The 24,907-nt window shown below is 36.8% G+C and overlaps 1 protein-coding gene across 3 annotated transcripts in view; it reads right to left on the bottom strand.

Annotated features, from left to right (window-relative positions):
- Polr3H (RNA polymerase III subunit H) overlaps positions 1 to 24,907 on the bottom strand; it is a 245,335-nt gene that overhangs the window by 75,648 nt on the left and 144,780 nt on the right. The window contains exon 1 of one of the 3 annotated variants that reach the window (XM_090407536.1): positions 12,988 to 13,094. The exons of the other annotated variants lie outside the window; for them this stretch is intronic. The gene's annotated coding sequence lies outside the window, so the exon portion shown is untranslated. Of the gene's footprint in view, positions 1 to 12,987; positions 13,095 to 24,907 lie in introns of those variants that run through there. 3 annotated transcript variants of the gene reach the window in all.

The following is a 24,907-nucleotide window of genomic DNA, read 5'->3' as shown; positions in this document are numbered from 1 at the left end:
CAGAAGGTAAAGCTGGCTGTTCTTCAATATAGTTTATGTCCCCATGAGAGCTGGGTAATGACTGAAAGAATGTGGACACGAATCCAAGCAGCAAATGAGGTTCCTTCGAGGGGTTGCAGGGGCCGACAAGACTCAACAGTCAGAAGCTCTGCAATTCAGGAAATCCTCAATACTCAACTGCTGCTTCTCCATGTTGAGAGATCACAGTTACGATGATATGGGTACCTGGTCAGAATGCCACAAGAGAGGCTCCCCTAGCAGGCCCTCTTTGGCAAGTCAGAGGGTGGGGTGGGAGGCCACGTGGAAGGCCAAGAATTCACTGGATAGATTATATCCAAAACCTTGGGTGGACATGTCTGGGAGTCCCACCAGAACACCTGAGCTTGGTGGCGGAGGATCATGGCCATTGGAAGTCCCTCTTGAAGCTGCTGCCCCCACAACCCAATTAGGAAAGGTAGGCCTTGAAGATGGATGATTTGCACCATGTGCAAATTGCTAACTTTCATTTGTTTTTACTACAGCTCTAAAAATCTAATTTATTTAACACTTATACAATTCATTGTAAAATTTTAGATTTAATTATCATTTAAAATGTTTACACAGTACATTTAGAAATGTACACAAGTAAAATAAAGAACACAAATAGCATTAAAAAAAGCCTTAATTAGGAATGGTTCATATTATATGGCTGACCATACACCTCAAGCCCATTTCAATGATTTGAACATAAGAGATGTTCTTCGAGACATATGGTCTACTCTGCATGGACATGATATGAATGTTTTCATTCAGAGATACATCCCAACCAAGGACATGCATGTAATAGAATGTCCTGAACATTTTGATACACAAAATTTCCAATTCTGCAGATTTTTTGTAGTCTGAGTCTCTTATAGCATTCCATTGCAACCTCCCCTTAATGCAAAATTTAGATATTTGAAATTTCTGTTATTTACTTACTGTCCTCTTCTGTCGAGTATGGGTTGAGTCTTCCGTGTTTCCACAAAAACCTTATTAAGAAAGGTACCTGTATATTAAATTTATGCTTTGTATCCATCTTATTCTAATAGTATTCAAATGTTATTTCAGTTTCAGTGGACACTTTGCATCTATATATTTATTGATGTGTCAAGATTCAGGGCCAGTATGGGTTAAACCTGTTTTTTTTCCCCATGTTGACATTTTCTTCTTCTTTTTTAATGTTTGCTTTGTGATTGTTTTTTGAAAAAAAAAACTTATGTTCACAGATTAGAAGCATTCTGTTCTAAAGGTTATTATGATTTAGGCTTAAGTATAATGAAAAACAAATTAAACCAAGCCTGAGTGGCAGACTGAAGAAAACACTGCTTGATTTAGTCATAGAGGAATTTGATGAAGTTGTCTGCAAGAATTAAAAAAAAAAAATAATAAAAAATCTACGGTGAACTCAGGTAGTTGAAGAGACAGTCATGGAAAAAAAAGAAAGCATATTATCAAAAAAGCAAGTCAGCTTGTGTTCTGAGAGAATATAGAAAAAAATGTAGTAAAGCGAACCATCATATAAAAGTCACTGTCAAGATATCCTCATCCATTTCCCTCGATGAGTCTGTCGACTCCTTGGAGTTTTCCCGGAACAATAATAATAAAAAATAATAATCCTTTCATAGATTTTAGGCACAATGGCCTGTTTCTCAATGTCACTTTGATTTGTCCTTAACTTCTATGTCCTCCAACTGGGTAGTATTGGAGTATTTTTTGGGTAGTCTTGAATTATTCATTCTTTCAATATTATTATTATTACGCCCTCCACGGAGTCAGCAAACTCATCGTGGGAGGTTCATTCCACTGACAACATATGTCATATAGAATCTTAAAATCCTTAACACCCCTTGCATTAACAAAACATTCTAGTAATGTGTTCCATTCAATGACAATTCTCTACTCCTCACACCCCTCCTCATCGCACTTTTACATAACTTCCAGGGATGATCTCTGGTTCTTCTCCTATCACCTTCTACTCTTTTTATAATCTTCTCTGGATTAATCAAATAAAATCCTCTCAGTAACTTAATTTTTTCTATCATATCACCTCTCTTTCTCCTATCCACCAAACTCTGCAATCCACATTTCCTCAACCTCTCTCTCTCTCTCTCTCCATGGCCAGCACTCCAGAGTCCCAACACTGTCTCAGTCACTTGTCTCTGGACCCTCTCCAATGTCTCCACATCACATCGAAAACCAGGTGACTAGATCTGTGCACAGTCCAAGTGTGGTCTGACGAGTGCCTTATACAGTGGTACAACCATTTCCTTATCCCTACATGTTAGAGTACTTCTTATCATAGCAGCACTATGATGTGCAGCCATATGCCCTCTAAACTTCAATCTACTGTTAACCATCACTCCCAATTCTCAAATCTCATCCACTTCCTACAGTACAGCATCATCGATATAGTACACAGCCTTATATTTCTGCACTCCAAAATGCAACACCTTGCACTTATTGATATTAAAACTACAACTCCACTCCTTTGTCCAAATAAAAGTCTATTCAAATCTTCCTGAAGAGATTCAGCATCAGCAGTGCTACTTATAATTCTTCCCAACTTTGAATCATCAGCAAACAACTGAAGATCCCCAGTGAGTCCACATGATATATCATTTACAAACAAGTAAAACAGCAGGGGCCCAAGAACAGAACCCTGGGGCATGGCACTGGTCACCCTCCTATTTTAAGACACTGCTCCATCATACACAAGCTGCTGGTATCATTCAGAGAGCCAATCTCTGCTCCATCTAACCAATATACTATCTGTTACCATCCTCTGCAGCTTGTACACCCATGCATCATGTGGTAATCTATCAAATGCTTTTGCAAAATCAAAGAATATCACTGTATATGATTTTCCTTATCTAACATATTTGTTACCTTATCATAAAATGCAAGTAAATTACTAAAAAAGGACCTACCCTTTACAAATCCCTGCTGACCATCATAAAGAAATCTATCTCCATCAACCCAATCCTGTATTCTATTCCTTACCAAGCTCTCTAACACCTTGACCACAACCAGTTATACAGAGTGGCCTATAGTTGGAGACTTCTGTCTTAGAACCATGCTAATGGAGTGGTACTATTTTGCCTTCTTTCCACTCCTTAGGAACCCTATCCACTGCAAGACTTTCATTAAATAACCAGGCGAAGGGCACTGCCAACTGTGGTGCATATTCCTTAAGAATACATTGTAATATGTCACCCATTCTCACAGCCTTATTAACAACCAATATCTGATACACCTTTGATTATTTCATTTACAATTCTCCTAATACATGCCTCTCTTCTATATATTGCACAGCATCATTTACACCAGTATGATATATGCTGATAAAGCTCATTCAATAATTCCACCATATCCTTTGCAGCTGTTAATCTGCCATGACTATCCACCAGTGTTAATCTGCCATAATTATTCTTACTCTTGTTTGCAGTATAGCAGAAAAATCCCTTGAGTTAACCTTGACTTGACCAGCCAATCTCCTCTCGTACTACACCTTTTCTTTCTTAATCATGATCATCACCTTTCTAGCCTGCACCTTATACTCTTCATGGATCTGATCACCATCAACTGCCTTGTACCTCCTCCATAACATTTTATTTTCCAGCACAGCTTGCTTGATGTCACTGTTCATCCATTTCACTCCTACTCCATTTACTCACTTAACTGTTGTCATGCAGTCATACACTGCTTTTGTCAGATGCTACCTTGTGAGTTTCCAGGCATTGTCAACATCTTTTCTGCTCAGCTCATCTACCCAATGTACTGATGCTAAATGACTACAGAGCTGCCTATAATCACATGCACACACTTCTACATGTATCCATTTTTGGCAGTAATCATTCCTTGTTTCATCCCTTTCCAAACAAGTACCTCATGATCACTCTCACCAAATCCAATTTCCAATGATTTATATAATCTTGCATTGCCGAAATGAAGCCTTTTGGCTCTTTATTTCAGTAAATACTTTACGCACTGACCGAAAGTTCAGTTGCGAAAAATATGCCTTTCTGATACTTCGAGTTACTTAGTTTTTGCTCTCTTAAGGCTTCTGCCTGGTCTCTGAGGAGAACCAATTAGTTCAAAACAGCTGTCAGGCAAGTGAAACCTTATAATGGACCAAAAAGAGGTGAATGTATGGACGCTTGAGCAAAGTGATCGAGTCTCCTATAAAGACCGGCTAGGACAACTCGTAAATGCAAACGAGTGTATTATATAAGCTCTCTGGCCAAATTTCATACAAAACTTTTATAGTTTCTATATTCGGCTTTGAAATAATGCTGGATTTAATATCCACTTGATTTATATAATTTTGCATCGCCAAAATGAAGCCTTTTGGCTCTTTATTTTATTATAATCTGATTGTTTTCTGCATAACTTCTTGACTTTGTCTTCTCAGAAAACACTAGCCTTTCTAAATACACAAACACCAAACCCATTCAAATGTCATCCATCAGATTTAAATCATTCCACTTTTCCTTCAAATTCACTCCACATATTTACAAATTGCACCTCTTTGCCTGACATAACTCAGCCATCTTACTATTTATTATCTCTGCTCTTCTTCTCAATTCACTGTTGTCATATCTGGGCAATACATTAAGTTCCCATATACGAGAAAGAGTCAAAGGATATACGACTATCCTATGACTCTTTCTTCATATTAACTTTCTCCTTCTCATTATCATCAGCCAATCTCTCCTTTAGATGTTTCATTGCGCTTTTCATTTTCGCTAACTCCTGCTCCTACTACGGTCCCAATGCTTGCTCCCATTTCTAATCGCTCTAATCTATCAAGACACTTTTCACATACATTAATGCTTTCCTTCTTCTCGTTTACCCAAACAGTTCACAAATCTTTCACATTTTTCAGTGCATACATATAGCAATTTTTGCAACACATCCACTGCAAAAAATCCAAGGCAGAGCCAGACTTTCGTACAGAAGCCTTCCGTGCTGCTGACATATGTTTCTTTATGGACACCATTTTCAGAAGCTGAAGCATTACAACAAACAAATAGCAAAACACAATATAAATAACAAAAAAAATTTCAATACCACCACCACCACCACTTTAGGACACTTATATCCAAACTGAAAAAATGTAGCACAATTTGTGATAAAAAGCCACACTATAGACTAATTAAAAACTTTAATTAATATTATTATTGAATATGCCAATTCCTGTAATTTGTATATTTCCTCTCTTACTCAGTCTATTTTTAGTTGTTCACATATTTCTATACTTTTTTTTAGTCTCAGAGAGTAGCCTGCTATCCAAAATATTAAAGGTTCAAAATATAACTCATCAACTGTTATTTTTAGGAAGTTTGAAATTTGGTATCAATGGCAAATTCTTTTGTATATGATATAGCATCCCAGGTATGTAAAGCAGTTTAATTTGTTCTAATATTTTATTTTTGACCATGATTTTATTTCAGACTTAGTCCTTTAAAAGCCATGATTTTTGTTTTATCTGTTGATATGATGGATAGTGCCACTGTGCAGACAGAAGGATTAAGTAGCGGTAACAGCAGTGTGTGATACCCTCCCCCCCCCCCACACACACACATACAATGAGTGCTTGAAGTTGTCACATAATATTAATCCATTTTGAGTTTTTTTTTCTTTTAAGCGACTGTGTTTAAGGAAAATAATTATCTTTGGGGGTTCACACTTCCTTGTAATATGATTATCTGCAAACAACAAGGTATTAGCTATTTCCATGATCTAGTTTAAATACTGGTTTTTATACTTTTCATCCATTTCTTTATTTAGTTTCTGTAATATTAAATAAGAGTGGTCACACTAGGTATCCTTGACAAAGCTTCTCTTTATTGGTTTTCATTCTGTAACCTCTTCATAGATTCTTATAAATCTATGACGTTTATGAGTGATGGAAAAAGATTCTGGAGATCACAGTAAACATTGATAAATGTAAATTAAATATTTATTATAAAATTATTGAAGTTATTAAATATTACAAACTTTCATTCCATATTTGTTTAGTTTATTACAGAAATAAATATTATACATGATTATTTAAAAGGAATCAAGGATAAAAAAAAGTAATGTTATACACTACTGTTCAAAAATATCTGGACACCCATCCATTGCAATGGATACAGCTATATATCTCACAACCATAGCTCATACAGATATAAAAAGGATGCAAACAGTCTTGCAATCTTCACAGACATATTAACAGCAAAATAGGCTATACTGAAGAGCTCAGTGATTTTTGATGTGACAGTCATGAAAGATGGCACATTTGCAACAACTTATTTAGGGAAATTTCTGCCTGCTGCGGATACTCTGATCAACTGTAAGTGACGTTATTGTGAAATGTTAAACCTAGGAGCAATACTAGCACAATCCAGACCTGGCAGACCAAACAAAATCAGAGTAAGAATGCCTGAAAAAAATGCCTGACTCAGTTAAACACTCGCTACCAAGTTCCAAAGTTCCTCTGCACCACAAACTGTTCATCATGAGCTGAAGAATATGGGTTTCCATGACTGCACAGCCACACACAAGCCTGATGTCAGCAAGGGCAAGCCACACCAAGCATCGGGTGGAGTGGTGTAAAGCTTGCCACCATTAGACTGGAACAGTGAAAAAACACATTTCTCTGGAGTGATCACACTTGTCCATCTGATGGTCCAGTGGACAAGTGTGTTTTGGCAGATGATAGAAGAATGCTATCTGCCCAAATAAAGTTGCCAACTGTGAAGTTTGGCAGGAATCATGTGGTCTGGGTGCAGTCTATAATGACATTCTAGATAAATCTCTGCTTCCAACTTTATGGCAACAGTTTGGTGACTAGCCTTTACAGAATCATGATCTAAACGAACACCAAATGCCAGCAAGGCTGAATTGCCTGACATCAGTGACCAACTTCACATTAGCTATTCTGGAAGAATTGAAGGGAATTATCACAGCAATAGACCAAAATATAGTGGAAAGCCTTCCCAGAAGATTGAAAGTTGTTTTGGCAGCAAAGAGTGGACCAATTCCATATTAATGCCTTACATATTACAGCAAGAATAGCAATGAGCAGACATCCAGATATTTTTGATCAGATAGTGCAGCTATTTGATTGTTTTTATACAAGTTAGTTATTATAGCAAGACATTATTATTGTTATTAGCAACAGAGACTGCTACAAAACCTCACTGTGGAGGTTCTCCAGGTGTCACGTACAAAGTTCATCAAACCATACCTGAAACTTGCCACATTCTCAGGCAATGCATTCCATTCACCAAACCACTTCAATGCAAAGACCCTGCTCCTTACCATCCTTGCTAAGACCACCAGAGATAGGCTCTTGCTACACTCATCTCTCTCTCTCTCTCTCTCTCTCCATTCTACAAAAAAACATCTCTTCCACATTATTGTAACAATCCATCACGAACTTAAGATAAGGGATTTTTAGAGAACCCCTTACCTCTTATTCAAAAGGATCTGTAAATGGCAATCTGTTTTCATGCTCCACAATCTGCAGAAACTACCTTTGTCAATCTTCTCTGGACCTTTCTAATAATATATCCTCATTCCCTTGAAAACGATGATCAATTCTGTTCACCATAACCTCTACTTCTACATATTGATGGAGGAGAAGGAGATGAGAGATCCAGAAGTGGTGTTAGACAGGACTTGAAATTTAGGGATGACATTGCACAACTTCAGCAATGCCATCCCTTAACTTCAGGTCCTGTCCAATGCCACTCCTAGATCTTTCATCTCTTCCTCCATGTCCCACAAAATTTCACATTGATTATACATTTAGTACCCCATCCTTGCCTACCAGATTTCTAAATTTCTTTTTTGTGACATTAATCTGGAAGCTCCTATGACTTGCACACTTATTGAATCCATTTGCATCTTCTGGAATCCTTCTGGGATCCTTCTGTTGGATCACATCTGCTTGACTCCTTGCTGTTCTCCTCAATTCTGCAAACAGACAGTTGCATATCAACAACGAAACTGTCCCAATATCATTAATAATGGCCCCAAAACAAATCCTCGCTGAACACCACTGATGACCACCGTAAGTACCGCTTTCCATTCTAACATAAGAACCTTTATTTTGAGAGGTATCACTTTTCTGTAGTGGTTTTCAATTTTTGTTTGTAGTGGTAACCAATGTAGTGGCTCTACAGAAGGATCTGAATAAGCTGGAAAAGTGAACAAATGAATGGTGATATTAATTTAATAGCTAAGTGTAAGGTTTTGAATTTTGTGATCCAGAGATAAAAGTTAACTATTCTACTGGTGAAACTATACAGAAGGAAATGAAAAAAGCAAGAGATCCTTAGGTAATGGAGGATTAGAAAGATGAAGTTCAGAAGAAACACTGTAAAGGTGATAAAGAGAATTCTGGTGATTACTGCAATAGCAAGAAGGGCACTAGCAGAAATAAGGGAGTGTGGTGGTGATTCCATTGCATACAACATGCTAAGATCTGTAATAGATTTAGTTTAATCCTTTATCCCAGTGAGAGCAAACAAAGTTGCGCCTGAAAATATCTTCAGGACTAAATATAGTGTTGTACTATCTTATCCAGTAAGTAGTGCAACACCAAGGCAACTCGTGGCAAAGGTGGAGCAAGCTACCAGGCACTTCTAACCCAGTATCTCCCATAATGCAAAACACATTTCCTATGTGGATATGTATACTGTTATGCATTAAAGGGATTGGCCATCTACCCAGACTAGTTTCGACCTTTATTGAGGTCTCTTCAGTGGGAGCCAGGCCCAGAGCTGGAGATACCAGGCAGAAGCAGTAGCAAGTCATCTGTGCCTATGGGAGTTGCCAAAAGGTTTATCACCTTTTTTAAAAATTACTCTGGATTTAGAGAAAGATGTTGAAAATTTATTTATCACTAGGTTAGACTATAATAGATTTAGTTTAATCCTTTATAAAGGATTAAACTAAAGTTTAATTTATGGGAGTTGCCAAAAGGTTTATCACCTTTTTTAAAAATTACTCTGGATTTAGAGAAAGATGTTGAAAATTTATTTATCACTAGGTTAGACTATAATAGATTTAGTTTAATCCTTTATAAAGGATTAAACTAAAGTTTAATTTAGTTTAATCCTTTATAAAGGATTAAACTAAATCTATTATAGTCTAACCTAGTGATAAATAAATTTTCAACATCTTTCTCTAAATCCAGAGTAATTTTTAAAAAAGGTGATAAACCTTTTGGCAACTCCCATAGGCACAGATGACTTGCTACTGCTTCTGCCTGGTATCTCCAGCTCTGGGCCTGGCTCCCACTGAAGAGACCTCAATAAAGGTCGAAACTAGTCTGGGTAGATGGCCAATCCCTTTAATGCATAACAGTATACATATCCACATAGGAAATGTGTTTTGCATTATGGGAGATACTGGGTTAGAAGTGCCTGGTAGCTTGCTCCACCTTTGCCACGAGTTGCCTTGGTGTTGCACTACTTACTGGATAAGATAGTACAACACTATATTTAGTCCTGAAGATATTTTCAGGCGCAACTTTGTTTGCTCTCACTGGGATAAAGGATTAAACTAAATCTATTATAGTCTAACCTAGTGATAAATAAATTTTCAACATGCTAAGATCTGCTTGCTAGGATTTTAAGAGGTTAAAGAAATTTAGACAGGGAACAGGAGAAGTAGTTACAAAAATTATATCAGGACTGTAGAATGTCAATGAAGACAGATTGGAATTAAATTGGGATTAACAACTGGGGGTTCTTGAGAATGTGGGAATAGAGAGAGAGAGAATCCATAATCAAGTCATTAAAATTGTGACTAGTTAATGACGTGATTCCCTTACAAGGGCAGTGAAGGTTTGTAAGTTGAAGGGCTGTACTGCATATCCTCTTGTCCTAAGGCAGGTGGGACCCGAGATGCTACAGTGCTCCTCCCTCATTGTTTGGGGCACCCAGCTTGAGCCTTGTGCATAAGTACAGGGATATGAGAGGTATGACATGAATGAATGAAGGATATGAGAGAAACATTACAGCTAAACTACTAAAGTTGCATTATAGAGTAGACAATGAAGAGATTTTCCAGTACGACTGGTCACGTAAGATTGATGAGCATGTGAGGAATTTTTTCTTTTTTTTTTTTTTTTTTTTTTTTTGCATGGAGAGTAATGAATGAGAAACAAATTGCAAGAGGCAGCTGTGAATGCTTTATCAGTGAATGAGTTTAAGAGGGTCATCATATGCAATATGGTTAGCATGGGCATCAAAGAATGAATCTTCAGATCTCCATGGAGATGTTTGTGTAATATTAATAAATATACACACTTCATTTGTTCCTCCCTTTCTACTCTTCTTCTAAGCACTCTCTCCATCTTGGCACTTAGCAAAAATATTAGTCAGCTGTTTTGGATCATCATTCCTTCAACATGTTGAAGGGCTGGGATTGGTGTACACCAGTTAAATTATTCCTTAGTTTTTTTTGTTAATGTTTTTTAATGTGACTTCTATCCACAAAACGTCACGAGTGCAGCATACATTATTACTGCAGTGTCTCAGGGTTGGATAACAGAGAAACTCCTTACTCTAGAGACCAAACATGGAGCTTTTTTTCAAGTCACTTCATGCCTCCATTAAGCAGCAGAGTGACTTCACACTGAACTATGAAAACTTAAAGATTCCAGATGAATGAACCCACAGCCTCAGTTCACCAACCATACAGCAAAAAAAATGATAATTTTCTTGATTTCTGTTAACCAATACAAGCAAGGCTGTATTATCCATCCAGGCACTATGACTAAAATGTCCGAGTTCCAATTACTATCACCCACACAATCAGAAAAATGACAGTGATTTGTCAATCAATATCATGGCTGCTTGCCAACACTCTATGGACTACTTCATAATATTCTTTACAGAAATGTAGTCTGCTGTTAATTACATAAGTTACACACTGTTGTTCTTCTGTAGAAACTGAGTTCGTGCAGTTGGTTATAGTGTATCCTATTACAACTCCCAATTGATCATTCCCACAGTAGCTTACTGAGAGATTTCCATATAATCCTTCCAACATTCTCCCTAATATTTGTTCACCCATGTGTGCAAGTTTCATGTCTCTGACTCAATGTGTGTGTGTGCTAATGTAATATTTCTCATACTAATGTTGCATTACTTTGTCTAGCCATAACCTGTGAAATTGTGGATGCCAAATTAATTTGCTTAAATCCATGTAGCTACAAAAATCCATTACCATTTGCCCAACATCAAGTAACTGTACTGCGTGGTTAGTAGATACTCAAAACAAATACGCATCTGTATGCTGATGCCAGTGCCAGTTCACCCCCATGTATAGTAAGATGAAATGAATTATAGTATTGTAGACACTGGAGAAATTACTAAATAAAATAAATGACAAGTATGAGTTATCACATAATTCATTTTTATAGTACATTCAGAAATTATTAACTGTATATTAGAAATTCTGAATGAAAAAAGTTTGTGTGTGCAGTTCCTAGGTGTGTGAACACACGCAGCTTAGAGGAAACATTGGTCAATTGGCATTAATTTCTTGGGCACGACTGTGCATAACTTGGCTGATGTGGCAGTCTCGCACTTCCAATGGCTGATAAAGTTGTCTTTAAACCAATGTCACAAAGCCACTGATATGACATTGTGTGTTAACCTCTTTCAAAGCAGTAGTGCACTCAGGATTTAATCTTGGAGGAGCGAGTTGAATAGACTATTTGAGAATACACACTATGCATCGCATACAAACTATGACTGAGAATCTGTAGTGATTGCTAATTCATAAGTAGTATATAAGAAGACATGACACAACATAAATTAAAGAAATGAATTTTAATTAGGAAAAGATTTTTGGAAATTTTTCTAGTGTTTTTTTTTTTCCCTTTTTCTTTGGTGGGGCAAGGCCCCCCCCCCGGGTGCACCACTGTTTCAAAGTATATAAATTATTCTTGAATAAATTTACAGTATACAGTCGATTTAAAAGATATATGTTTCTCTTACATAGAAGTATAGTTCCCCACATGACAATACAAGCATACTTATCAGTAGGTTCCATTCTGAAACATAGGAAGATGGAACCCAAATCTTATTTCAGTATCATGCATGTGTGTGCATACTTTATCAAAGCCACATACAAAAGACTGCAAAAGTTACAACATATCAATACCAAACCTCTTGCCACATTTTCTGAATAGCTGAAATTTGAAGCCCTTTGAGTAGAACAGTATGAGACTGATGGAAGAAGGCACTTTGCTAAATAAACAATTTCTTTTTTTTTCTTATTTTGTGATATCAAATTATCTTTTCCAACACCATTCAGCCAGTGAATCATCTATTGTAATATAGGTAATAGAAATTGTTTCATCGTTCCTAAACAATGGTTTTATATTAAACATTAATTGAGCATCCTTTTGAACCTAAGATGTAAGCACACCGAGTGATCTTTAATTTTTTTTTTATTTTTAAATTAATTTCGGATATTTTAACTGGGGTTTGGGTATTCTCTTTGAATTCGTCTTTTTTATTTCGCCCACACATCAAATGGTTTGTAAAAACCCATTTTAACTCCGCAAATTTTTCGCTCCAGAAATATTACACGTTTTTTGGTATTCCTAAAAAATTACTCTTGACCGTCTTTAGCATTCAAAAGTAATCATTCAGTGATTCCCTACTTAAAATATTTCTCAGCTTCACTGATTGAATGCAATTTTGTATATCAAAATTAATCGATGCTTTAAAAGGGTATCTAAGATCCACCGTTGTAAAACTTGATACGCTTATTCATCTATTACAGCAAATTTGCTGATAGGTTTATACTTTGGCAATACCTATATCTTACTAACGATTTCATTACTGCACCACAACCTTGCATGTATAAGAGGCTTTATTCACATGCATGCAAAGAGATAAAGAAATATATTCTCATGACACACGCAACCAAAAAAAAAAAAAAAAGACATACCTTCTAAACACATGAAACACTAGTTTCCCAAATAGTAAACATTCATTAAAACGCTAGATGGCGCCCCAGTGATAATACAAATATCTTTCAAAATAAAGTAATACAGTACTATATAAGTAAAGTGGATATTACATCCAGCATTATTTCAAAGCCGAATGTAGAAATAATGCTGGATCGAATATCCACTTTACATATAGAATTTTGCATCGCCGAACTGAAGCCTTTTTGTTCTTTATTTCAGTAAATACTTACACCGACCGAGAGTTCGCTTACGATTGCTCTCTTTTAAAGTTTATTCCTAGTCTGGCTCCCGGTGAGTGGGTTTAAGATTTTGGGGAGTTTTGCCTTGAGAGAGCAATTTGAGACCCTGGGGATAGGTGTTTTCAGGCGTGGCCTCTATCGGGGTCGTGTCAGTGAATGCTTTCCCCCTGGAATATGAGCAGTTCTGCTCAGTGGTATGGTGAGCCTGTCACTGAGCGGAAATGCTGCTGAGTTCGAAGAGAATCGCCTAATTTTTAGAGACGGATTTACTTAAATAATTGCCTCATTTTTGAGGAGAATCAACTAGTTCGAAACAGCTGTTAGGCCAGTGAAATCTTATCAAAATGGACTAATAGAAAGCGAACATATAGACGCTTGGGCGGCGCTCAAGTGTCCGCTCTACTCGTGAATTCTGGTCAGTGTATTCCCTAATTTCTATATTCGGTTTTAAAATAATGCTGGGTCTAATATCCACTTTGTTTATATAATTTTGCGTCGCCGAACTGTATTATTAAAATAAAGAGCGTTCTGGATCTTTATTTTAGCAATACAGTACTTTCACTGATTCGGATAACGTCTAAAGCAGTCAATTTTCTCCGAATTAAGATAAGAGACAAAAGTCGAAATTTCTGAATTTATTAGTTTACTGAAAGTTCTCGGCCTCGACCATAGATGGCAACACTACCGGAAAGATTTTTTTTCTAAGTTGGAACATCTGTCATAAGCATCCATGTGAAATTGCAAATCATTCTATCAACTAGTTTGTTTTATACAGCTGTCTGAACAAAACTGTTATCTGTATCCCGTAAAATGGATAAAATTGAGTATCGTGCGGTTATAAAATTCTTCGTAAAAGAAGGTTTAACGCCAAAAGAAATTCATTCGAAGTTCATAAAAGTTTAAGGGCACTCTTCTCATTAGTTTTCGACAATTAATAAATGGCCTGCCGAGTTTAAACGTGGCTGTACCAGTCTTGAAAATGATTCACGTGAAGGACGTCCAAAAAGTGTAACAACACCAGAAATCATTTATCAAGTGTACGATATGGTATTGGATGACCGGCGAATCAAACTGCGTGAAATTGCTGAGACTATAGGCATTTCCAAGGAACGTGTAGGATATATTTCGCATGAAGAATTGCATATGAAAAAGCTTTGCTCAAGATGGGTGCCGCGTTTGCTCACAGCAGATCAAAAACGTACTTGCATGAAAATCTCTGAACAGTGCTTAGAGCATTTTAACAAGAATAAAACTGATTTTTGGCGTCGATTTATTACTATGGATGAGGAGACGACTTGGATTCACCATTACACACCAGAATCCAAACAGCAGTCAAAACAGTGGACAGAAGCTGGTTGTTCAGCGTCAAAGACGACAAAGTCGGTTCCATCAGCAGGAAAGGTCATAGCATCGGTGTTTTGGAATGCTAAAGGCATTTCGTTTATTGATTATCTTGAAAAGGGTGAACAATAACTGGGGAATATTATTCTGATCTTTTAACCAGACTAAATGAAAAAATTCGTGAGAAAAGACCCGGTTTTCAGAAGAAAAAAATCATCTTTCATCAGGACAATGCACCTGCCCACAAAGGTGTTTTGGCAATGGGAAAATTAAGGGATCTGCACCATGAATTGTTGGAACATCCACCCTATTCCCCTGATTTGGCTCCTTCTGACTTCTATCTCTTCCCTAAACTAAAACTCTTCCTCGCTGGTCAGCATTTTTCTTCGAATCAAGAGGTGATTGCAGCTTAGGGGGGTGTATTTTGCAGATCTTACTGAGAACCACTACAGGGAGGGGTTAATGGCGGTGGAGCATCGCTGCAATAAATGTATTAGTCTTAAGGGAGATTATGTTGAAAAATGAAAATAATTTCGGAATTGTAAATTCGTTTTTTCATTGTTAGGCTTAGAACTTTTCAGAACACCCTCGTATATTCATGAAAAAGAAATCAATTAATTTTATGTTGCTCTGTGGAAACGGGATTTGTTTTCATAGCACAAAAATGGCGTTAGCCGTTTAATTCTAGTCGAGCAGAGGAACTTTTCCTACTCCTTTCTTCAGCCCATCCCCGAGTTAGTTGATCTTTGGCAAAGGCAAGAAGCTCCCCCCCCCTCCTCCCGTCTCCAGAAACTCTGCTTTTATTCTCACATATCAAAAACCGACCGTAGAACTCACACTATTACTAACGACAATACTAGTGTTAGTATATAGAGCCACGAGATGGCAGCAGCTGTCCGTCATAATATTTCTTCTCTCTTTGATTGATGGATAGCTTAGGTTCATTATTAGTGAAAATCGAGCGATGGAGAATGGCTGAATCTGTCTTTTAAAGTTAGTTAGATTAAAAGGGCACTGCCTATACCCTTTGTGAAATAAAAGGCGTTAAAGGATTTATATGATGGTATTTGAAATTGATTAATATTTTGGGGTACGAGTGTGGTCTTGCGGAAATGGCATTTGGCACCAGAATGTCTAAAGAACGACTATTTTAAATATGATTCAAGTCATTGACTAGAGAAATTTTATCTAGCTTCTCTTCAGCCACCTCCTGCATTAGTTGATATTTGGCATGGGCATGTAGGGTGATTCTACAAGATGTAGAGTACTCAAGCATAGAAAAATAATTGGCTTGATAACTGGAGCTCATTACAGTGAGCTCAAGTAGAGACTGGCTTCTCAGCTCTCTTCAAAAGTGAATTGGGGTTAAAGGAGTTCTGCCTACTTCCTTTGGAGACTAAAAGGAGTGACGATTTATTATTTCTGACAGCCTGCTTATCTTAGTGGAAGTGGTGTTTGCATCCTCTCTGATAGGCCACCCGAAGAAAGACCTAAGTTGGATTCGAATCGCTGACCAGAGGAACTTCTTCTATGCCTTTCTTCAACCGGTTCCTAAGTTAGTCGATCTCTGACACTTACCAGTAAGTTTTCTCTTGCAGAAAACTCAGGTTTCGCGTACTACGAACTCAAGAAAATCTTCTGTAGGATTACACTATCTATTTCATACAATTACATATTATGTATTTTTCGGTGTATAAGACGTCCCCTACTTTTTCGGACCCATTAAGAAATCAATATTTTAAACATCTCCACTGTCTAATCATACACTCACTGGGAGGAGGTCCAAACTATCTTTCTGAAGCTTTATTTCCATGTTCTTTTGAGTAATTGATGACTTTTAACTTGAATTTTGAAGAATATGACAATCGTTTTTTATTTTCGGATATTTTTATGGGCTCAAAATATTGTTGATGCATTAACTCACCCTGCCAACGAGTTGCAGACATATGAATACTTTCATAGTTCTGATTGGTTTATTCAGAATCAGCCGTTAATGACGTCAATCAACAGAGTTAACAAAGGCTAGTGATTGGCAGAAGCCTGTTCACGGAGACAAGGTACCGGCAGTTTCGCCACAGCAACTGCGAGTATCGTAACCGGTTACCCGCCCCTGTATAAGACGACCCCTAATTTTTGGTTTAAAAATTTTAGAAAAAAGTATCGCTTCTTCTTTTTTTTTTTCTCTTGTTAATAGCGTGTTTTATGTTTGTGTGTTCTTACATTTTTCATGGTGTGTGTGTGGGGGGGTGAGGTTTCACTTCACTTGTCACCAGTACAAAAATATATCCACTGCACATTTAGTGACATGGTTAGGTTAAGGAACTCCATCTGAAGTTGGTTACTCTGAGTAGTGATCACTTCAGCCAATCCCAAGCCTTAATAAAGGGGTAGGGTTGTGAATTGGGCTAGCAACCCAATCACGTGAAAAACATTTTATGCTACGAAACCGATATAAACGAAACCTGGGAATAGTACTCAATGGCAATAGACCTGGAATGGAAAAAAGGACATGATCGGATTACGAAATAAGCAGAAAAATAAGAATAAAATGAGAAGAGATATCAAAATGGCATCATGGAATGTAAGGACAATGAAACATGAAGGAAAGATGAATGAAGTTGCTAATAAAATGCTGAAATATAAAATAGACCTCATTGCACTACAAGAAATGCGATGGCAAGGACAAGGGAGAATGGATAAACAGCATTACAGTGTTATTTATAGTGGTCCTTATGAACGAACTGGTCAGCTGTGTACTGGCTTCATAGTAAGGACCTTGGGAAAAGTATGCTAGAATACGAAGCTGTTAGTGACTGAATATGCAAAATAAGACTCAAAGAAAAATTTAGAAATATTACTGTTATTTCAGCTCATGCACCAACCGAGTAGAAAGAAGAAATTGGTAAAGACAGATTTTATGAGCAACTTGACGAAGTTTGGGGTAACACACAAAGGTATGATATTCTGTTCGGTCATGGGACCTTAACGCTAAGATTGGGAAACATGAAAAGCAAAAGCAAGTGGCAGGAATATTTTCTACACGATAAAAACATTGAAATGGTGATTCACTGATGAAATTTGCAAATCAGAAACAAACTGTTCGTAAGAAGCACATCGTTCGCACATATTGGCCTCCATAGCGCAATTCGAAGAACGACGGTACATTGCGCCCTTCGATGGAATAGGCCTAAGTTCGATTCTCGTCGCGACGAGAGGAATCTTTATCTGGACGATTTCAATCGAAGGTGAGTTAGCCGTTCTCATACGGAGGTAGCAGGCTTTTTTTCTCCCGGAAACTCAGGTTTTTCATCCCGCATACAGACAAATCGGCCCTTCAGAACACACGCAATTTACAGACAACAAATAGTAGGTGTGGAGGTGGGCGGTAGATGCCGTCGATGGAGATGATTCGTAGTAGAGGTTCGGTGTAGTGGTTGAGACAGTTGTAGGTGTCCTCCCGCGATGAGTCTTCGGACTCCTTGGAGGTGTCAGGAATAATAATAATAATAATAAAGCAATCCACATGGGAACTTGGAGGGTACCAGGCACGAACGGCGTAAACCAGATTGATCATGTTTTAGTCTCGAGACGTCATTTCTCCTGTCATTGATGTCAGGAGCTGTAGAGACCCTAATCGTGACATTGACCATTATTTAGTGAAAATGATTACAAGAGAAGGATTGTAAAATGTGATAAAGATGGCAAAAAAGAAGGCGGGTTATGGACAGTGGTGAGCTATAAGGGGCTCCGCGCGAAGGTCTTTGTTAAATTTTTCTCAAATTTGCGAGCCCCTTGTTCTACTTGTTTACTTTTTTTTTTTTTGTCAAAAACAAATTTTTTTTGAAACACATTAAGCGACAAACTCATACGGTAACCTAACAGAAATTAGTCTATTCGGCAGTGTATAGATTACTTGGAATTCTTATTTCAACTCCTCTATAACGGATGCGCCCAAGTTTGAAAATAAAATTAGCGCATGCGCTATCTTTACCCTTCTCCTTCCTGGTAGCCAATCGTATGGCAAAACCAGTAGCCAGTCAAATGTTTTATAAAATATTATAAAAGATTTCATTCTTATTATATTTTATAGTTAAAAAATGTTTTTCTTATGTACTTATGTAAGATAAATTAACAAAGTTGATTGTGTGCAAATATTTCATGTTTAGATCATGAAAGATTTGTTTAAAAATTATAGCCTGTAGAGGTTGATTGTCCTCTCATACTTTTTGATTGGAATTTGTACACAAGCTGTATTAATAAAAGTTTTTGTGTGAAATACGGCTTTTTTTTTTTTTTTTTTTTGATCGACAATGCGAGCCCTTAGTTAAAATCTTTATAGCTCACCACTGGTTATGGGACTTAGATAAGCTTAGTAATGATGTAAATGAAGGTAAGAAATGCCACGATGGCTTGAAAACCAAATTAACTAAAAACTGAAAATAACATAGCAGATAGATTTAATAGTATTGATGGTAAATGGAATAGAAAAGAAAATATATTATTTGTATACTTTAAGCAAGCATTTGACAGTCTACACAGAGGTAGTCTACAAAAGGCTACGAAAGAATTAGAGATACCACAGAAATTAATTACATTAGTGATGATGACCATGAAGAGAAAACAAAAGTTAAAATAGATAATAAATTTAGCGACCTCTTCGAATTTAATAAAGGTGTAAAACAAGAATATGCACTATCAGAAACATTATTTATTATAGCTTTACATTATGCGATTAAATATTTAGATCGAAGAGGGACAATTTTTAATAAATCAAGCCAATTATGTGCTTATGCTGATGATATATTCATCGTGTCAAGGACTAAGAAACGGTTAATTGAAGTGTATAACGAACTGGAAATAAAAACTAATCATATGGGATTAGAGATCAATGAAAATAAAACTAAATATATGGAGAAGTCAACTTCAGAAATAAGAAGAAAACTACAAGTTGGAGAGAAAAAGTTTTAAGGGGTGTCCAGATTTAAGTATCTAGGAGATATTGTTGCGAATGGGACGCGAACAACCATAGAAATTAAAGAACGTATTCAAGCTGGTAATGAAGCATACCATGTAAATATGAGCATGATTAAAAGTAAGCAAATAAGCGGAAATACTAAAATACTTATATACAAAAAGCTCATTTAGACCTGGGGTTGCATACAAAAACAAAGCATAGACTCTTAGTGAAAAAGACCAACACAGTTTGAGGAAATTTGAAAGGAAGATTGTAAGAATTTATGGACCTACTGAAGAAAACAGTATATGGAGAATACGGTACAACCAAGAAACTACCCAGATACTAAAAGAAGAAGATATTGTTAGGTTCAAAAAGCACAGAGATTGCAATGTAGGGAGAATGGAAGACTTCCGTATGCCAAGAAGAATGCCGAGAAAGAGATATATGCAACAAGGAAAAAAAGGAAGGCCGAGATTAAGATGGATCGATAACGTGATCCAAGACTTGACTATTATGAAAATGAAAGACTGGGAAAGATTAGCGAAGGATAGAAGATTGTAGAGCCAAGTTGTACAGGAGGCTAAGGCTCATAACGAGCTGTAACGCAGAATGGTAAGTAGTAGGTAGGTAGATAGGCTAGCTAACGGATTAAACACAGTCGAAAAATGAGGTATGTGGACCAAACTTGGATTTATTTTTCAAGACTCCAGTAGACAGTGTTGGGATCTCGCACAACGCAGTGAAAATCATTTGCCACCTGGAGGGATGGATATCCTACAATATTTTACATAAAAACATAAAATTTGTGCATTTTTGTTTAATTAGAGATTTAAGAGCAATGTCTAGTTTATAAAATTAACTTTAAATATTTTAAAGAAATAATAATATTTTGATTATATTCATAAATGTTTCGATCTGATACATTTAGGATACCTTATATACTCTGACATAAATACTCACTTCGAAGAAATGATGCTGACCGGATTATGGCACGTGCTAATAATAATAATAATAATAATAATAATAATAATAATAATAATAATAAAAAAAAAACATGGCTACCATTAAATGAGTTATTTTAAGTCATTCCTAAGAGGTTTTCTTAAGAAGATTGTTGTTTGGTCAAAAACGCAATATCGCAAATGCAGTAGTTCTCACATCAGTTGGATTTGTCTTTGACTTCCACCCCCCCCCCTCCCAAAGTTCCCTAGAATAAAATTAAAAAAATTGGAAAAAAATGGAAAGGACACAAATTTTATAATGTTGAGGCCAAAAAAAGTGGTTAAGGATGTATGTCGGTCGATCTGTTTTTTTTTCTTCTTCGTTCTTTTGATTTTACTGCATTATGCATATCAGGACTTATCCTCAACTTACACCTCAAGTAAAACAGAAACAATAAAATTCTAGAAAAAAAACATTTCATTGTTTCAAAATCGGTTACAAAGAATCAAAATTTACTTCATCACTCCAAGAAGTCCAAGGACTCGTTACAAGCTTTCTGTCTGTAATTCCCGTGTGATCTTTAGCCGATTTGCCTGTATGCGAAAGAAAAATCTGTGTTTCTGGAAGAAAAAAAATCTTTCCATCTCCGTATGACTTCGGCTTACTCGTCTTCGATTCGAAAGGTCATCCTCTTAAAGATTCCTCTCGTCACGACGACAATCTTGTACAACCGAATATCGAAATGTCCCGTTCTCTTTCTAACAGTGCCACAAACGCGTTTCGGGAGGCAGCTACAAAGTGTCGTATTTTATAGTTGGGAAGAGTCTGGATTCAGCATTGGCAAGTTTGAATGGAACTCCCTGCACCAACTGTAAGAAAAAGAAATAAAAACAAATTCATTACACAACCGGATCTTTAGACGAGATGTTCCCTTTCGGAAGGGCACGAGCAATGAGTGTCACCGTTTCCTCTCCCTCCTAACGGGCAAACATGTGCTGCACTGGTGGCCCGACCCCATCGTCCGGATCCAGTTGTGCTAACCGACACCCGACTTAACCTACCTTAAAGAACTAAACCTGGCTCGTGGCTGCCAGCTCAGCAGAGCGGCTCGACACGGACCTGAAATGCGGCGACAAACCTCCTCCGGATGGACACGCCGGATTTCAACTATGCATGACACTGCGTAGGAACGATTACCGTATCCTCCAGCTCCTAACGGTCAAAGTTCGACTACGGCAGAGTGTGCTGTTCAGTTGGAAGCCAACTCTCCCATCGTTCGTCACACTTGGGGCTTCTCAACAAATGAGAATGGTCATCTTCAGATAAGTAAAATAAAATAAAATAAAAATCATCTAACAATGACACTAAAAACATTGTGCATAGCAATATTGACTTAACTAACTAATGCTTAAAATTGTTATCAAAGGATAAAGTAAAATAATGTAAACAAATGAAATATTGTAGTTTAGAATAATTTATAAAATCATCTTTCTCCTGTGCATTTTCACCAACCCTTATGACACCATTCTTACACTCGCATGCAAGTTACCAATATGACATTTGCTCTTTTACTGTTTTTGGTCTCTTGGGGACCTTCCCTTGTAACATAAAAAGGATGGTTACGGGCCATCAAGGAACTGATCAGTGGAGATTGCAGCGTTTACTTTGTAATTTCAACAGAAGAAATCGAACAAGTCTTCAGTCAGTGAAAGCTTTCATGTTAACAATGAACAGCATCTGTGAAAGGGCACGCATTTACCTTTCACGTTCCATTCCATTGTTTCCAAAAAAAAAAAAATAAATAAATAAATAAAATAAAAATAAGACTTCACATCACCATTGCTAGAACATTTGTATATTCAACTTCGAAGGGCCGGATCATTTATAGTTTTTTCGATCGAAAAGGTTACACAACTTCTATACGCTAATAACACTAAGAATATAAATTCGAATTCGATAAATCTGCTAACGCTAAAAGGAAGTAGGCGAGGTCATTCAGTCCGGACTAACATTTATAGACTAGCAGGAAGCCAAGCTCCACTCTTAACAATTACAGATAGGTGACTCAAGAGTATCAGTGCTGGCATTGATTGAGGAGAATACACAGACCACTGCCGCCATCTAGTGGTCCCTAACCCTAACCACTATAAATTATTTTACATTTGTTTTTATAGAAATAGTGATTATTTCTATATTTCCATACAAAATCAACCAATAAATATATATATTTATTGGTTCCTTGGGGAACTTCCGGGTATGTACAGTATATAAAACAGCCAAACGGGACGCAAAATAAAATAAAATAAAATCAACCAATAAATATATCTATTTATTGGTTGATTTTATTTTTATTTTAGTGGTGGGTTGCGCTTGCGCAATACAAGAACTTGCCTGCATAGCCCTAAGACCGAGTCTAGTTCACTGTTATTAACAGGGGCAGCTCGTGCATAAGCACTGCGGAACTGCAGCACCCCTAATTTTTCTCGATACATAAATATATTTATTAATTTATTTATATTTGCTTGTGATGTTTAATTTTATCGTCAACAATCCTATACAATTCTCTTATTTTGTATAAAAAATAATAAAAATCCAACTTGTAGCACTTAGGAGGGCGCTACCAGCACTGTGTTTACCATAGTGTCATATTGCTACGCGCGCAAGCATATGCACATCATAGTGAGATGCGAGCTATTGGCGTAATGCGGCACTGTCCGTCGCGCAGTTCCACTGTTGTTTATATGCAGTTTGCGCCAGTAGTAGAGTGTTCGTAGTGCTTATCGTGTTTACTCCGTCTCCTTAAATATTTGGACATTACAATTAAATCCTTTAATTGTAATGTCCAAAAATTGTAAATCCATTCCTTTAATTACAATTAAAGGAATGGATTTTGTTTTAAAGTAATTTTGAATTATACTAAACTGTATAATTTTATCGATAATAAACAATTTTTTCATGCTTAGCTTTTTTTTTTTTTAATTGTTACCATAATTTTCATATTTTATCCGAACACGTATACACTGTACTTACAGTGTGTATGTATATTTCGAAAGTTGCAGAACCCCCACGAGCCATTTAAAAATCGGGTGAACTAACATAACATAGTTTTTATTCAAGCCGACCCATTTAAAATCAAATAACGTCCTCAAAGGTCGAAAAACACTACGTGCTCATCAGTGAAAAATATATTTCAAGACTTCATAAAATTGCCATCAGATGGCAGTGCTGTACTAATAAGGCAATATGTTGGAGACGTTTGATTACTGTATTCGATTTTCATCCGGGCGACAATGACTATTGGGTACACGTGCCAAGCAATGAAATGAGTTAACCACATAACTAGATTTCGTCTATTCAGACGCAGACTGGCTTCCCTAAATAAATCATAACTTAAAAATACACGTGTCCTCTTTCCTTCTAGTCCCCCCTCTATCTTTCCTCCTTTCTTTGGGTATATTTTTGCTTCCAAAAACACTTCTGCGAACAGTTTAATTACAAAAGAAGTGGGAGGCAGAAGATTAAACCAAACTGCGACTGTGTGTGTGGGTGCGTGCACTACAATAATACTTTGTACGAATGACTGCACAGGAAGTTCGTCCACCGTCTGTTATCACTTAAAAGAGGCCACCGAATCCCACCACATGCCTATTAAAGGACTTCGAAGGAGGTGATGTTGATTTACTGGGCCATCGTGGATCCCCTATCACAACATTCCGTCTTCGGTGTTCCCCAACCTTTCCCCTTTGTAGATAAATATAGCTCCCAAGTTCGCGGTCACCCAAACACAGGAGAAACAACCTTGCTAGCTCACCCTTTGGGCAAATATAGCGCCGTGAGGTGAATTAGAAACTCGAGTAAAAGTCGATGGTTTTAATGAATGTGCTGGATGATGTTAACAGACGGTGACAAAGAATAGTCTCAATTACTGTGACTTTTTCTATTTGCGTGCCTATTAGAATGACAGCATATAATGAGAAATTTCGCAAATCTGTAATAGGAAGGTATATATGGGGACAGAGGAGGAAGGACGTGCCAATGCTACATTTATGTCCGAGTGTTTCATCAATTTCCAGGAAATTATTTCGAAAATCCATAGTATGATGATAAGTTAACATAACGCGATAAATGAATAACAATAAAACACGCGCCATCAAAGCAGAAAATTTATAGAACATTTCTAGTTTTTAAAATTTTAAAATCTCTTAAAAGAATTATTTTTGCAATTTATTTTACTTTGTTTCAAACTTGTATCGTTTTGTATTAATAATCTGAATTATACAGTTTAATGCAGTCGTTTCTTTTGTGGTGGCGCCACAATCGACTTTTCGCTGCTGGCAACACTGATAGAAATGATTCGCTGAAGTTTTAAACAATACTAGTACGAATACATAGAACTGAATGTTGTTAAGTGCTACTTGA

The sequence above is a fragment of the Typopeltis vanoorti genome, chromosome 17 (genome assembly GCF_054136105.1).
Source record: "Typopeltis vanoorti isolate ZY-2024b chromosome 17, IOZ_Tvanoo_1.0, whole genome shotgun sequence".
NCBI lineage: Eukaryota > Metazoa > Arthropoda > Arachnida > Uropygi > Thelyphonidae > Typopeltis > Typopeltis vanoorti.
This window is presented reverse-complemented; position numbering and strand designations above follow the sequence as displayed.